This window comes from Pongo abelii, chromosome 22, assembly GCF_028885655.2.
Source record: "Pongo abelii isolate AG06213 chromosome 22, NHGRI_mPonAbe1-v2.0_pri, whole genome shotgun sequence".
In the NCBI taxonomy this organism is placed as follows: Eukaryota; Metazoa; Chordata; class Mammalia; order Primates; family Hominidae; genus Pongo; species Pongo abelii.
The window spans coordinates 34,434,960-34,448,745 of record NC_072007.2 but is presented as its reverse complement, the minus strand read 5'-3'; the positions used below and the strand labels follow the sequence as shown (position 1 = coordinate 34,448,745).

Below are 13,786 nucleotides of genomic sequence, written 5' to 3'. Positions count from 1 at the left end.
TCCTGTGGTGATTATGAAGGGGCTGATTACTTTTACAAATTGTCTGCTCCTAAGTTATACTATTCGTATCTGTTTCTTAAGGAATATCATCAAAAATATGGCACATTTGGCATCTAGTGAGAGATTTCCGTCTTAAATTGATGTATAAATCAGGACCAAAACTAAAGTCAGTGAGTCACCTAGAACACAAAATAGAAGGAACACTCACACTTGGGTTATTTGAGTACTCCCCTCTAATGTAAATATATGCTTACATTATATTAAGTTGAGGCTTCTCATTTTCTTTTTTTTTTTTTTCTTTTTTTTGAGATGGAGTCTCGCTCTTTTTGCTCAGCCTGGAATGCAATGGTGCGACCTCAACTCACTACAACCTCCGCCTCCTGAGTTCAAGCAATTCTCCTGCCTCAGCCTCCTGAGTAGCTGGGACTACAGGCACCTGCCACCACACCCAGTTAATTTTGTATTTTTAGTAGAGACAGGGTATCTCCACGTTGGTCAGGCTTGTCTCGAACTCCTGACCTCAGATGATCCGCCCGCCTCGGCCTCCCAAAGTGCTGGGATTACAGGCATGAGCCACCGTGCCCGGCGAGGCTTCTCATTTTAAAAATTAGAAAAAAAAATTAAATCAGGCCTTCATCTCATAGTGCTCAGTGAACTATTGATCACTTTAATGACAAAGGTAAGTTCCATTACTTTCTTATGATTTTACTTAAGCTAAACTTTAGTGAACTCTTCCAAAAAAAAAAAAAAAAAAAACTTTCTACTATATTACAATCTACCCTGGTGGCTGGAAAACATCTGCAAGATTGCCATCTCTTTAAAAGAAGCTAGAACATGCGTTTCTAGCCTCACAACAAAATTTCAAACTGTCACCCTAAAATTCTATACTAAGCATAAATATTTTTCAAAAATAAAGGTGAATTACAGACATTTAAAAGCTAGAACAATTCACCAGCAGCAGAACTATATTACAATACAATCTTACATTAAGACAATCAAGGAGAAGCAAAATTGTTGTCAAGTTCAAATCTAAATCTATGGAAAAAAAAATGAGAATTGAAAAGTAACTGCAACAAAAGCAAAAATTGACAAATGGGATCTAATTAAACTAAAGAGCTTCTGCACAGCAAAATAAACTATTAACAGAGTAAAAAGACAACCTACAGAATTGGAGAAAAATGTTGCAAAATATGCATCTGATAAAGGTCTAATATTCAGCATCTATAAGGAACTTAAACAAATTTACAAAAACAAACAAACAACCCCATTAAAATTGGGCAAAGGGCATAAACAGATACTTGTCAAAAGAAGACATACACGTGGTCAACAATCATATGTACAAAAGCTCAACATCACTGACCATTAGAGAAATGCAAATCAAAACCGCAATGAGATACCATCTCACACCAGTCAGAATGGCTGTTATTAAAAAGTCAAAAAATAACAGATGCTGGCAAGATTGTGGAGAAAAAGAAATGCTTTTACACTGTTGGTGGGAGTGTAAATTAGTTCAACCATTGTGGAAGATAATATGGCGATTCCTCTAAAACCTTGAGACAGAAATACCATTCAACCCAGTAATCCCATTACTGTGTATATACTCAAAGGATAATAAATTTTTCTATCATAAAAACACATGCACGTGTATATTCACTGCAGCACTATTCACAAGAGCAAAGACATGGAATCAACCTAAATGCCCATCAATGATAGACTGAACAAAGAGAATGTGGTACCTAGACATCATTGAATACTGTGGAGCCATTAAAAAAAGCATTAGATCATCTCCTTTGCAGGGATATGGATGGACCTGGAGGCCATTATCCTTAGCAAACTAAGACAGGAACAAAAAAATCAAATACCACATGTTCTCACTTACAAGTGGGAGCTGAATGATGAGAACACATGGACATATAGAGGGGAACAATGCACACTGGGACCTACTGGAGGGCAGAGGATGAGAGAAGGGACAGGATGAGGAAGAACAACTAACTGATACCAGGCTTAATACCAGAATGATGAAATGTGCAACAAACCCCCGTGACACATGTTTACCCATGTAATAAACCTGCACATCCTGCACATGTACCCCTGAACTGAAAAGTTAAAATAAAGAGAGAATCAAAAGCAGTAAATATGTAGGCAAATATAAAATATGTATTCTGTTTGGACTCTGCCTGGCCAGAGACCAGAGGACCAAAACTAAAGAATCAACATCTTGGCACTATAATTAACCACAACAGGCAGTAAGAAATAGAGTTGCTATTAACATTATGGGGCCAGGCAAGAATGTCTTTTGGACTCAGATGGTCCTGTTGCATTACCCTTTTTACTCTCTCTCTCTCTCATAATTGTGAATGTGAATGGATATGTGCAGTAACCTTTCTAATAACAGGGCTCCGACGTCTCTGGAATGAGAATTTTTACCACACCACAAGTCAAATACTATGAGTAGCAGGTGTGGTTTTGTAAGAAAATGATCAGTATCAATCTTGAAGTTATCTTCCTTGATAAGAGCTGTAGTTAATTCCACTAACCTCTGTCTTATGTTTGTTTCCTACCGCTCAGAGAAAAAGGACCACAGAAATCTTGGACCTCACCTATATATGAAAAAGCAGTTTTATGTTGTGCAAATTATGCACGCTGAGAGTAATTTGTACAGTTCAGATAACCGTTCACAAATGAACATGCTGATTTACAAAAGAACATGCAAGGAGCGTAGCTAGCTGGCAGTCTTCAGTTCTTACAGACTTCTGGATCAGACACATCTTTCGAACTGAGGCTACACTCCTTCAAGGAAGCCCCAGCCAATGATTGAGGTGGTATTGAGTCTGCCATCACTTTTCAACATGGGACTCCTCTAATAGGCAGTCTTTGCTCTGGAACTCTGTGTTGTACCTCTGCACTGTGGTCTGAGTCTCTCTTTGCCTTTTGTGGTTTTCTTCCTTTTCTTACATGTATCATATATGCATTGCAGTCGAAGAATTTCTTTCTCCAACTCCAATTTGTCCTCATTTTATCTTTCACAGGTATTAACCCCTAATAAGCCTCTTGGACACCTCACTCAATCCCAGCATTTACTACTCATAATCACATATATCCAAAAAGTCAATAAATCATTATCTGCAAATGTACACTTTTAAATACATAGGTGGAACAATTACCCCATTAATTTGATGAATGTAAAACAGAATTATAGCTGATTGAAACTTTAAACAGATTTTTATTGTTGTTGTTGTTGCTTTGTTTTGCCTTTTTTTCTAGTGGATGCACACAAATTGTTTTATTTCAATTATTTGGACCATTTTCTTCTTTTACCTTTTAACATTATATATGAAAGAATTTAACCAATTCCAAAAGTGAGTCTTGTAAGTAAAGTACTCTCTATTATGGACGTTAACTTTGTTCTTAAAATATCATCATAGGGTATTTAAATAAATACCTTAATAATACTATCCTTACCCAAGGGAAAAGCGTAGTAACAATACAACAGTTAACTAAACTTTTTATTTTTCAAGTGTGCTATTTACTGTAACATCCTTTCTGCTTGGATTCTCAATGATCCATTCTTGGATATTTTTACTGGTATCTTCCTTTCTGTCTCATCTTTGTCTATTTATCTTTTAGATGCTGATACTTTAACGTATAAGTATTAAAGGGGACTTTCCATTATATCCCAAATTCTGTTATATATTACCACAGAGGACTTTTTTTTGCCTCCTGCTAATTGCTCATATATTACGATTATTTACTCATCCACAAGTTTCATAATAATATATATCTCAATAAGGACTATCACTTTAAAGCTTAAATTTACTTCTTAAATCTGTGTATTTATATGAATGACTTTAAGCTTCTGTATTTGTTTTAAAATATCTGTATGTATTTTTTCATTTTTTTTAAGGGGTGAGGTCTCGTATTGTTGTCCAGGCCGATCGCGAACTTCTAGGCTCAAGCAATCCTCCAGCGTCGGCCTCCCAAAGTGCTGGAGTTACAGGCATGAGCCATTGTGCCTAACCATAGAATTATTGGTATGTTCTTGTTATGAAAGATTAGGGTGACTATAAATAAATAAATTGTGTTTGTAGTTCAAGTTAGTGTTACTGACTGTGGTAAGCAGAGTTCTAAAGATTCCCATTTTCAGGTAATTAATCCAAACACAAATCTCAGTACTGCTGTCAGGGGACTTTGCAGATGTAACTAAAGTGATTAATCACCTCCCCTTAAAATAACAACATTATTCTGAATTATTCAGAAGTGTTCAACATAATCACAGAAGCCATAAAAGACAGATAATTTTTCTTTGGTTAGGGGCTGAGAGATGCGTCAGAAGATGAAGTCAGAACACAAGAGGAAGAAAGGAAGGTGAGAGAGTCTTGAAGTGTGAGGAGGTGGGAGGCCTCTGTAAGCTAGATTGACCGCTGGCCATTAAGGAAACAGGGACTGCAGTTTTACAACCACTGGGCACTGGATTTGAGCAACAACTTGAATGAGCATAAGAGCCAGTTCTTCCAAGAGTCTCCTGACAAAGAGCCAAGCCAGCCAACAGCTTGATTTTGCCCTTGTGAAACTGAAACCAAAGAAACCAGCTGAGCCAGCTTGGATGTTTGGCTTACAGAACTGAGAGATAACAAATCTGTGTTCTTTAAAGTTATTACATTTGTGGCAACCTGTTATAAGAGAAAGAGGAAACTTGCAAACTGATAGAGGATATTTTCTTAGATTTTATATTGCAAATTTGCATATAATATGAATGCCAAGCCTTTATAATATCGGATTGGTGGGAAAGTAATTACAGTTTTTGCAATGAAAAGTAATAGCGAAAATCACAATTACTTTTGCACCCAACTAATAGAATACCCAGATTCAGTCTGAAGTTTCCACTGGGCTTCAAAGATATTTTGTATTCTCTCTTCCCTTTCGGTGGTGAACATGGGGGTCACATGCTGGAAACAGCGGCATCGAAGAGGTAAGGAGACTGTAAAAACAGGTTGTTACTTCAAGGATTACCACTCATGTGAAATATACAATCTTCACTGAAGTGTGCCACGAACGAGAAATAAAACATATAGTGTTAAACCACTGAGATGTTTTTGTTCTCTTGTGTATGTGTGTGGGATGGATGTAGAGAAAATCATATAAGAAACACGTTTCATTATTCTGCTTCTGACATGTTGGGAGGTACTTCATCCCTCCTAAGGGGCTCAGTGAATGCATTTGATGAAAAGAGTATGCAAAGTAAGTTTTGACTTACAGTAATTTTGACTTATTTTCAGATGATGGAAATATATATGAGACAACAAGAAGCAGGTATCATTGTTTTTTTCAGTATTGATATTAAGTATTATATTAGTCCATTTTCACGCTGCTGATAAAGGCATAACTGAGACTGGGTAATTTTAAAGAGAAAGAGGTTTAATGGACTCACAGTTCCACACGGCAGAGGAGGCCTCACAATCATGGCAGAAGGCAAAAGGCACGTCTTACATGGCGGCAGCGAAGACAGAATGAGACCAAGTGAAAGGGGAAACTCCTTATAAAACTGTCAGATCTCATGAGACTTACTCACTACCATGAGAACAGTTTCAGGGAAACTGCCCCCATGATTCAATTATTTCCCACCAGGTCCCTCCCACAACATGTGGGAATTATGGCAGCTAAAATACAAGATGAGATTTGGGTGGGGACACAATCAAACCATATCAAGTATTTTTGTTTGTTTGCTTGTTTTTTGAGATGGAGTCTTGCTCTGTCAGCCAGGCTGGAGTACGGTGGTACAATCTCAGCTCACTGCAACCTCCACCTCCCAGGTTCAAGCAATTCTCCTGCCTCAGCCTCTCTAATAGCTGGGATTACAAGCATGCACCACCACGCTAGGCTAATTTTTGTATTTTTAGTAGAGATGGGGTTTCACCATGTTGGCCAGGCTAGACTCAAACTCCTGACCTCAGGTGATCTGCTCCCCTTGGGCTCCAAAAGTGCTGAGATTACAGGCATGAGCCACCATGCCCGGCCCCTATCAAGTATTAACAAGAGTTTCTCCTGGATCCTACAGTCTCATCAGGTATAAAATTAAATACACTAGTGCAACGTCTTTGCCTTTCCATGTATTCTCCTTGATATGCAGAACTAGGGTTGATAATAGCCATGACCTCAGTAATATTAACACTGTTGTGGTTGGAATATTATGCAGCCATAAAAAAGTGAGATCATGTCTTTTGAGGGAACATGGATGGAGCTGGAGGCTATTATCCTTAGCAAACTAACACAGGAACAGAAAACCAAATACCACATGTTCTCACTTTAAGTTGGAGCTAAATGATAAGAACTTAAGAACACAGAGAAGGCAAAAATGGAAACTGGAGTCTATTTGAGGGTGGAGGCTGGGAGGAGGAAGAGGGACAGAAAAGACACCTATTGGGTACTGGGCTTACTACCTGGGTGATGAAATAATACGTACAGCAAACCCCTGTGACACGTGTTTACCTAGGTAGGTAACAAACATTGGCATGTACCCCCAAACCTAAATTAAAACTTAAAAAAAAAACAAAAAAGAAACAATGCTGGTAAGAAATACATCCGAGGACAGAAAACAAAGGGATCAAGGCTTGGAGATGGCACTAAGCATGTGGAGTTAGCCTAAAATCGGAAGGTTACTAGAGGTCCTTTGAACTAGGGTATGACCCGGTGAAGATGATTTTATCAACAGTGTGAAAGATGAATGTGAGGGTCCCGACACTGGAGGTAGAAACTGACCATAGTGAGCCAGAAGTGTTGGAGAGAAGGAGATAGATGTGAGAACTATTTTAGAAATAGCATGTGGCAACTTGTAGAAGTATGGAGTGTTGAAGGAAATAAGGAAAGGGGAGTCTACAGAAACTAACAGTTGATTATGTCATTGATGTTTTGATGATTTGTATAACCACAATCTGATTGAAAGTGTTCAAGAGGAAAAAATATTCCCCATGCATTTTTTTTTAACTTTAATTTTTGTAGCTAGGGTCTTGCTCTGTCATCCAAGCTATAGTGCAGTGACGTAATACCTCACAGTAACCTGGAACGCCTGGGCTTAAGCAAGCCTCTCACCTCAGCTTCTTGAGTAGCAAGGATAACAGGTGTGCCACCATGCCCAGCTAATTTTATTATTTATGTATGTATGTATTTATTTATTTATTTTTAGTAGGGACAGTATCTCACTATATTGCTCAGGCTGATCTCGAACTCTTGGCCTCAAGCAATCCTACCATTCTGGCCTCTTGATGTTCTGGGATTACAGGCATGAGCCACCACATATGTTTTATGCATATATTTTTCTCTGAGTTTCTTCAAAGGTGGTTTCATGTTCATAATCTAAATCTTAGTAGAGATGAATGGAATTGCTATCATGTATTACCTGATACAACAGCTCATTCGGTTATTGTTCTAATTATGTGAATGAACAGGTTAATGTACCGTAAAATCCCAGTCTACAGAGAAAAGCATCACCAGGTCTGAGATCCAAATAGGATTTTTAGAGTGGTTTTACCTATGGCTTTTAAATTAAAAACCTAATGTGTTTTCACCTTCAATTAAGCACAATTGCCAAGTATAATTGACCATAGTAATATAACTAGTAATTTGAGGACATTCAACATGCACATGCTGTACACACTTAAAAATGGGTTTAGCTTATTTCATGGAGCTTTAGGCCTAGAAATCACTTCATGAAAAATCTAATTTAAACCTTTCTCTGTAAGGAGGAGAAATAATTATGAACCGCGGTTGCTCAGCAAGTGTAAGTTATATCCAAAGGAAAAACCAGGCCTAACCCTTACATGAAACAAAGCCAGGCCAAAGCATTCTCTATTTGTCATTGTTTCCAGAATTCCTGTTTATTAACTAGCATTCCCATCTATCTCCTTCCTCCCTACTCACTCTCCACCAATCAATTAATAACCTTTTTTCATTCTCCTATCTGGCTACCAGATATTAGTAGCTCAGATAGGATACATCGCCAGTGCATTTTTAAAATGAGAAGGTTTCAGACACAAAACAGTGCTAGTTCCATTTAGAAAACACAGATATTGGTGAGATAGAAAAAGACAGGGTTAGGAAACATGGGTATTGGAGAGATAGAAAGAGACACAGGGAGGGAGAAAGAAAATCTTGTCACTAATTTAATACCATTAATGGAAAACCTTAGATGTGTTCTTTCTGAAGGAAAAAAAAGTGGGAGGTAAAAATGTGGTTATATTTAACCACATCAGATTATTATACATTTTAAAACCTTTCCAAATAACTATTTTTTGTTTTGTTCATTCTCTCCATTGTGTGCTCCATTTTTTCCTGTTTCTTTACTTTGATTTCATCATTATCATTCCCTTCTTTCTGCATTCTATAGGTCAATTTTTTCAATCCTAACTTTCTGAGATCGATGGGATAGATTAATTTTCTCATTTATGTTGCATACCTATTACTGGTCATTACTGCTATGTATTTTTGTTTTATACTGCTTTTGTGCATTCTTCAGGTCATCACCTGTATTACTTTGGTATAATTCAGTTAACGATATTTTTGAATTCTATTGTGAATTTACAGGTAATTGATTGTTTAGTCTTTTATTTGTTGATGATTTCCAAGTTTGTAAGGACAATCTGGTTATCTTTTATAACTGATTCATCAATTACATTTTGAAATTTGTTACTATTTTATTATTTTATTAATTACTAAGAAATATTTTGCTGAAATTGTAGGTTTGTCTATCTTGGTTTTCTGTAAATTAGTGAGTCTGCATTTTAAAATAGTATTATTAAGTTCTTATACATTTCTTACAACCTTTCAGGAATTGATTTTATTATCAATACTAAACATTTCATTCATCTCTAGCAATGTATTTTTGTCTTAAAATTAGTTCATCTGGCATTAATACAGGTTAATGTTTGATTGGAATATTCTTTTTCATTGTTTTTATTTGCAAATTTCCTGTGGTTATGATTCAGTGTTTCTCTTCTAAATAACTTAGGTTTTTTTCCATTTTGAAAGTATTTTTCATTGGCCAACTAATGTAATTTTATATATATGTATGTGTATATATATATATACATATAGATGTATGTATATATGTATATAACATAATTATATATAAACATAATAAGTGCTTTCTATTTGTTCCTCTAATGATATACTTTTTCTCTCTTTGATTTCCTTAATCTGTATCTTTTTTTGTTTTTTCTGCCTCTATTCTATTTGTTGCGATGTTATACACAATATTTTATTATCATTTAATAGTAATGGTTCCATGAGGAACTTCAACACATCAAAGTATCTCAGACTTATAAGAGTCTTACATTACAGGCTACTTTTTATTCTTCTCTAAACAATGAACTGCCCTTTTATTTCCCCCTCCACAAGAATATCCTATTATTTTGCTGTGCCTTAATTAAGTCTATCTTATAAATTTTAAATATTGCTCTTTCGGTTTTATATAGTCAAAACTTATTTGAACATAGAATATTCATCTTTAACTTTTCACCTGCCTGAACAATACATTCTAGTATTTCCTTCAGTATAATTATGCTGGTTACAAATTTTCTCCCCCTCCTCCTTCTTATCCTCTCTCTCTCTTCTCTTTTCTCTCTCTTTTGGCTTTCAAATGTGTACATATTACCTTAATTACAAAAGGGTATTATAGGTAGTAAATTTTTTTAGTACATGGCAGATTGCATTCAGTATACAGCATTTGCAGCATTAGAATTATTTATCTTTTTGTTTCTGGCTTTAAAGATATCTGCTATTTGCCTTTGCTTTCTGCAGAAATAACAGTGGTAGATTTACAAGTTTCATGCTGCTTAGAGTTTTGTAGATTTCTTATATTTTTATTGTTTTCATTTATTTCATTAGTATAGAAACATTCTTAACCTCTATCTATTCATTAACTACAAATTTTTCTACATTCTGTATTTTTCTTCTGGTAATCCAGACATTAGACTTCTCTTACTATCCCCTGTATCTTTTATTTGTCAAAAATATACACTTATTTTTCACATGATAGCTGCAGTCTGTTTCTTTTGCCTGAAATTATCCCCACAAGCATTTTGTGCAGATGACTGATTCAAAAGTTCAGAAATCAGTTCAAATATCAGTGTTTTAGAAAAATGTCTCCCTATTACATCTGTTGACTTACCCAATCTCACCATAACTCTATTTTCTCCATTTCCTCATTTACTATTTTTTTTTTGTGTGTTTTTGCTCACTTTTAAACCTGAATAAACTCTATAACTCCAAGGAGCTTATTTGTTTAATTTATGATAGCTATACCATCTATAAAATTGAAGACCAAACGTACTTAATAAATATCACTTAAATTAATAAATAAAAGCATGAGATAATAGTTATAACTATATCATAAGATTGTTAGAATTACATAACATAATGCTCATATCTTATTAGTATCATGCATGGCATCAAGCAATGTTTCTATTTTGACCATCACCATTATCATATCACACAGTAAGATAAAATGCTATTCAATGAACTTGGGATCACAACCAAATTAATCTTCTAATTTTGGAGTTCTATGATATTTTTAGAAGTGAGTATCTCTAACAAGTGAATTCCAATCTCATATCTATTTAAGAAGATGACATACAGAACTGCGACTGCTTTAACAAGTTCTATCTCTACACTGTCATGAGCTTTTACTTTCCACTTGTATGATAGTCTATGGTCAGCTCAATCACCTGTTCCCTTGTTTTCTTTCTTTTTATATTAGAACATTATGATTCTTAAGTATGATTTATATGACATAATTTTAACCGTAATTTTGGAAATAACAATAATAAACTTTGAAATCTTAAAATTTCATTTTAACTCAGAGTCCATAAAGAAATTACTTTCTCATATACATTGAAAATTGTATAAAGCAAAATTTAAGTTGGTATTAAATTAATATTGTTTTACATTGACTATCTTCCAGGGAATAAAGGGTTGGAGTACAATAAAGATGCAAGGAAAGCACACACTTCTTAGCTCTGCAAGTTATTAATAGGTCCAAATACAAGCAATGAACACATCATATTGAAACAAATCAGTTGGCAGTGGGATTTATCAGTTCAGTAGACATTTGAAGCCTGTTTAGTGTTAATGAAATATCTTAAAACAAATTCTAAAAATTGTAATTTGTAGCAATATTTGTAATTTCTGTATTATGATCATGCTATATCCATTTCCAAATATCTTATCAACAGCCATTTTATACCTTAAATGAATAGTGATATTTCACATTAGATCTCTGACAATTTTATTATGTTTACCACTATTATCACCACATCATTTTTATGCTAAGATGGCAGTGCTAGGAAATTCCATTTATGACAATTTGTACATTTGCATGTGATATCCTGAGCATCACATGCAGAGAACAATCATATATTCATTCACCTTAGTGTGAGTGACCATGAGAATTGACTTTTCATGTGTGTAATATGTGCACATTACATGTTACTGAAATCTAAGAGAGTATTATTTTAATGGAATAGTTGAAAAGTAATGCTGTATTCATAAGCAATAACTTGAGTTTCTACATATATATGTAGAAAATTCTCTCAACTCAAGAAATCACATTAAAATAAACTGAAACAATTTTTCTCATTTCAGTGGTCCATTTTGTGAAACAGATTTCAGTGAGAACAAAATAATTGAAACCTGTTTTTTCAATAACTCTTCCAACAAACTTAATAAAATTAATCCGTTGTACATCCAAACTGTCAGACTAAAAACTATAATCCGATGTGATTGAAACCTATTCTATTTTCCAAGTGTTTAAAAGGTATTTCCATATATCTCTTCCCTAAATTTTTATGAGGTGTCCGAAAAGACATGTTACTATTTTCAATATTTTTCTGGGCTCTGGATATGGCCAATTTTAAAAATGATGTGTTTGTTTTAGTTTCACTTTAAAGTGTTGTAAGATGTTAACCTCAGAGCTGAACCAACAGACCAGAATAATAGTAAAAAAATAAAATAAAAATTCTCACCTCTTTATATTCAAAGCATTTGAAATCCTTGACCCTCCATGTCAGCTTGTGCAGCTTCTCAAAAGAGTTTCTCATGTTCTCCCTGCCCTTAACCTCCTAAATTGGGAAGGACATAGCTGTGAACTGGCAAGTTCATTTTCCATTCATCTAAACCTACAGTCACTTCCTACATCTATGGAGCTCTTGCTCTCAGAGTCGCCCTTTTGCTTTGAGGACTGGATTTACTTCTTTTAAGGAGTTATTTATTATTGCCCCAAATATACACATTTCTCCTAAGAACTTAGCTTTTTGAGTATTTTCAGTTTTTTTCTGATTGTCCATTTGTAGATCTAGTTCTGCACATTAATAAGATGCATAATTTGTGCCTCTTTGAAAGTGAGATTTTTTTGTAGGTACCCAAGAATGTGGCATTTGCTTTACTCACTAAATATTCCAGTTAGTATTTCTAGTGATGGTATTCCCAGGGGTTATTCTAAAACACTTAAAAAAAAGCCTCATTACATCTGACCATTAAAGGGAAATTTTACATGCCAAATACTTTCTGACTTTTGCCAACTTTAATCGATCAGATACTGGGAGAGTTCAATAATTCTTTACATTTTAATTAAAGTGTGGTTTTCTGAAGTATAGTGTTTCTGACTTTAGTTGAAACCAGAGCACAATGTTTCCCTATAATTTTTTTACTTGGCCATCTTTATGAAAATTGCAATATAACATAGTAAATAAAGATCTTTAAGGATTAAAAGTTTTAGGTAAAATAAGAGTACTTTTCTATTGATAAATCTTGGTCACAAACATGAAGTGTAATAAGTAAACTTTGCCAATGTTGTCCTTTTAAATTCCGATTCTCTTTTTCATGAATGTGCTATAATAGCCCTATAGTAAACATTCTTGTTGCCCCCTCAATTTTAAAAATATAAGATGATCTACAGGCTCTTTATTGTTACAAATTAATAGTACCTTTCTCATAGAACCTTTGCTTAATAGTCATTATTTTTGAACTGAGTGAATGTTTCCATGTAATACTTCTTTTTTCCTTCTCAAACTAGGGGTCTTCAAGGTGTTCATAAAAAATAGATATCATAAAAAATTATGTATCAATTTTAAACATTTTTTGTACCAAAATAATAAACTTATACTAACTTGTTGCAACTTTTCTTTTCTTTCTTTTTTTTGAGACAGAGTCTCACTCTGTCGTCCTGAATGGAGTGCAGTGGAGTGGTGTGATCTCAAATCACTGCAACCTGCACCTTCCGGGTTCAAGCAATTCTCCTGCCTCAGCCTCCTGAGTAGCTGAGACTACAGGCACCCGCCACTATGCCCAGATAATTTTTTGTATTTTAGTAGAGACGGAGTTTCACCATGTTGCCCAGGCTGGTCTCAAACTCCTGAGCTCTGATCTTCTGCCTGCCTGGGCCTCCCAAAGTGCTAGGATTACAGGCGTGAGCCACCACGCCAGGCCCGTTGCAACTTTTCCTAACTTGTCTAAATATGATCTAGTTTGAGGCACCAAGGAGAGGACACTGGTTTGACAAAAGTACTATCAGAGCAACATGAATCCTGTGAAAACTGAAGACAGAACAAACATCAAATTTATGGTAATCCTTAAGTGGAAGAATGATCACATCATTAATACCTTATAAAAAGTTTATGGGTAATGTCCATCACAGTTTCCCTTTTATAAATTGGTATATTTGATGTCTTCATAATTTATGTAGGATTTTACATGCATCCATTAATAAAATTGGCTTGTAATTCTCCTGAATTGTAAT

General features: G+C 34.9%; 1 long non-coding RNA gene across 2 annotated transcripts in view; it reads right to left on the bottom strand.

Annotated features, from left to right (window-relative positions):
- LOC112130521 (uncharacterized) overlaps nucleotides 1–12,358 on the bottom strand; it is a 126,274-nt gene extending 113,916 nt beyond the window's left edge. For both annotated transcript variants that reach the window (XR_010138870.1, XR_008517459.2), the window contains exon 1: nucleotides 12,015–12,358. This is a non-coding gene — a long non-coding RNA (uncharacterized LOC112130521). The remainder of the gene's footprint in view (nucleotides 1–12,014) is intronic.
- Nucleotides 12,359–13,786: the final 1,428 nt, after the last annotated feature.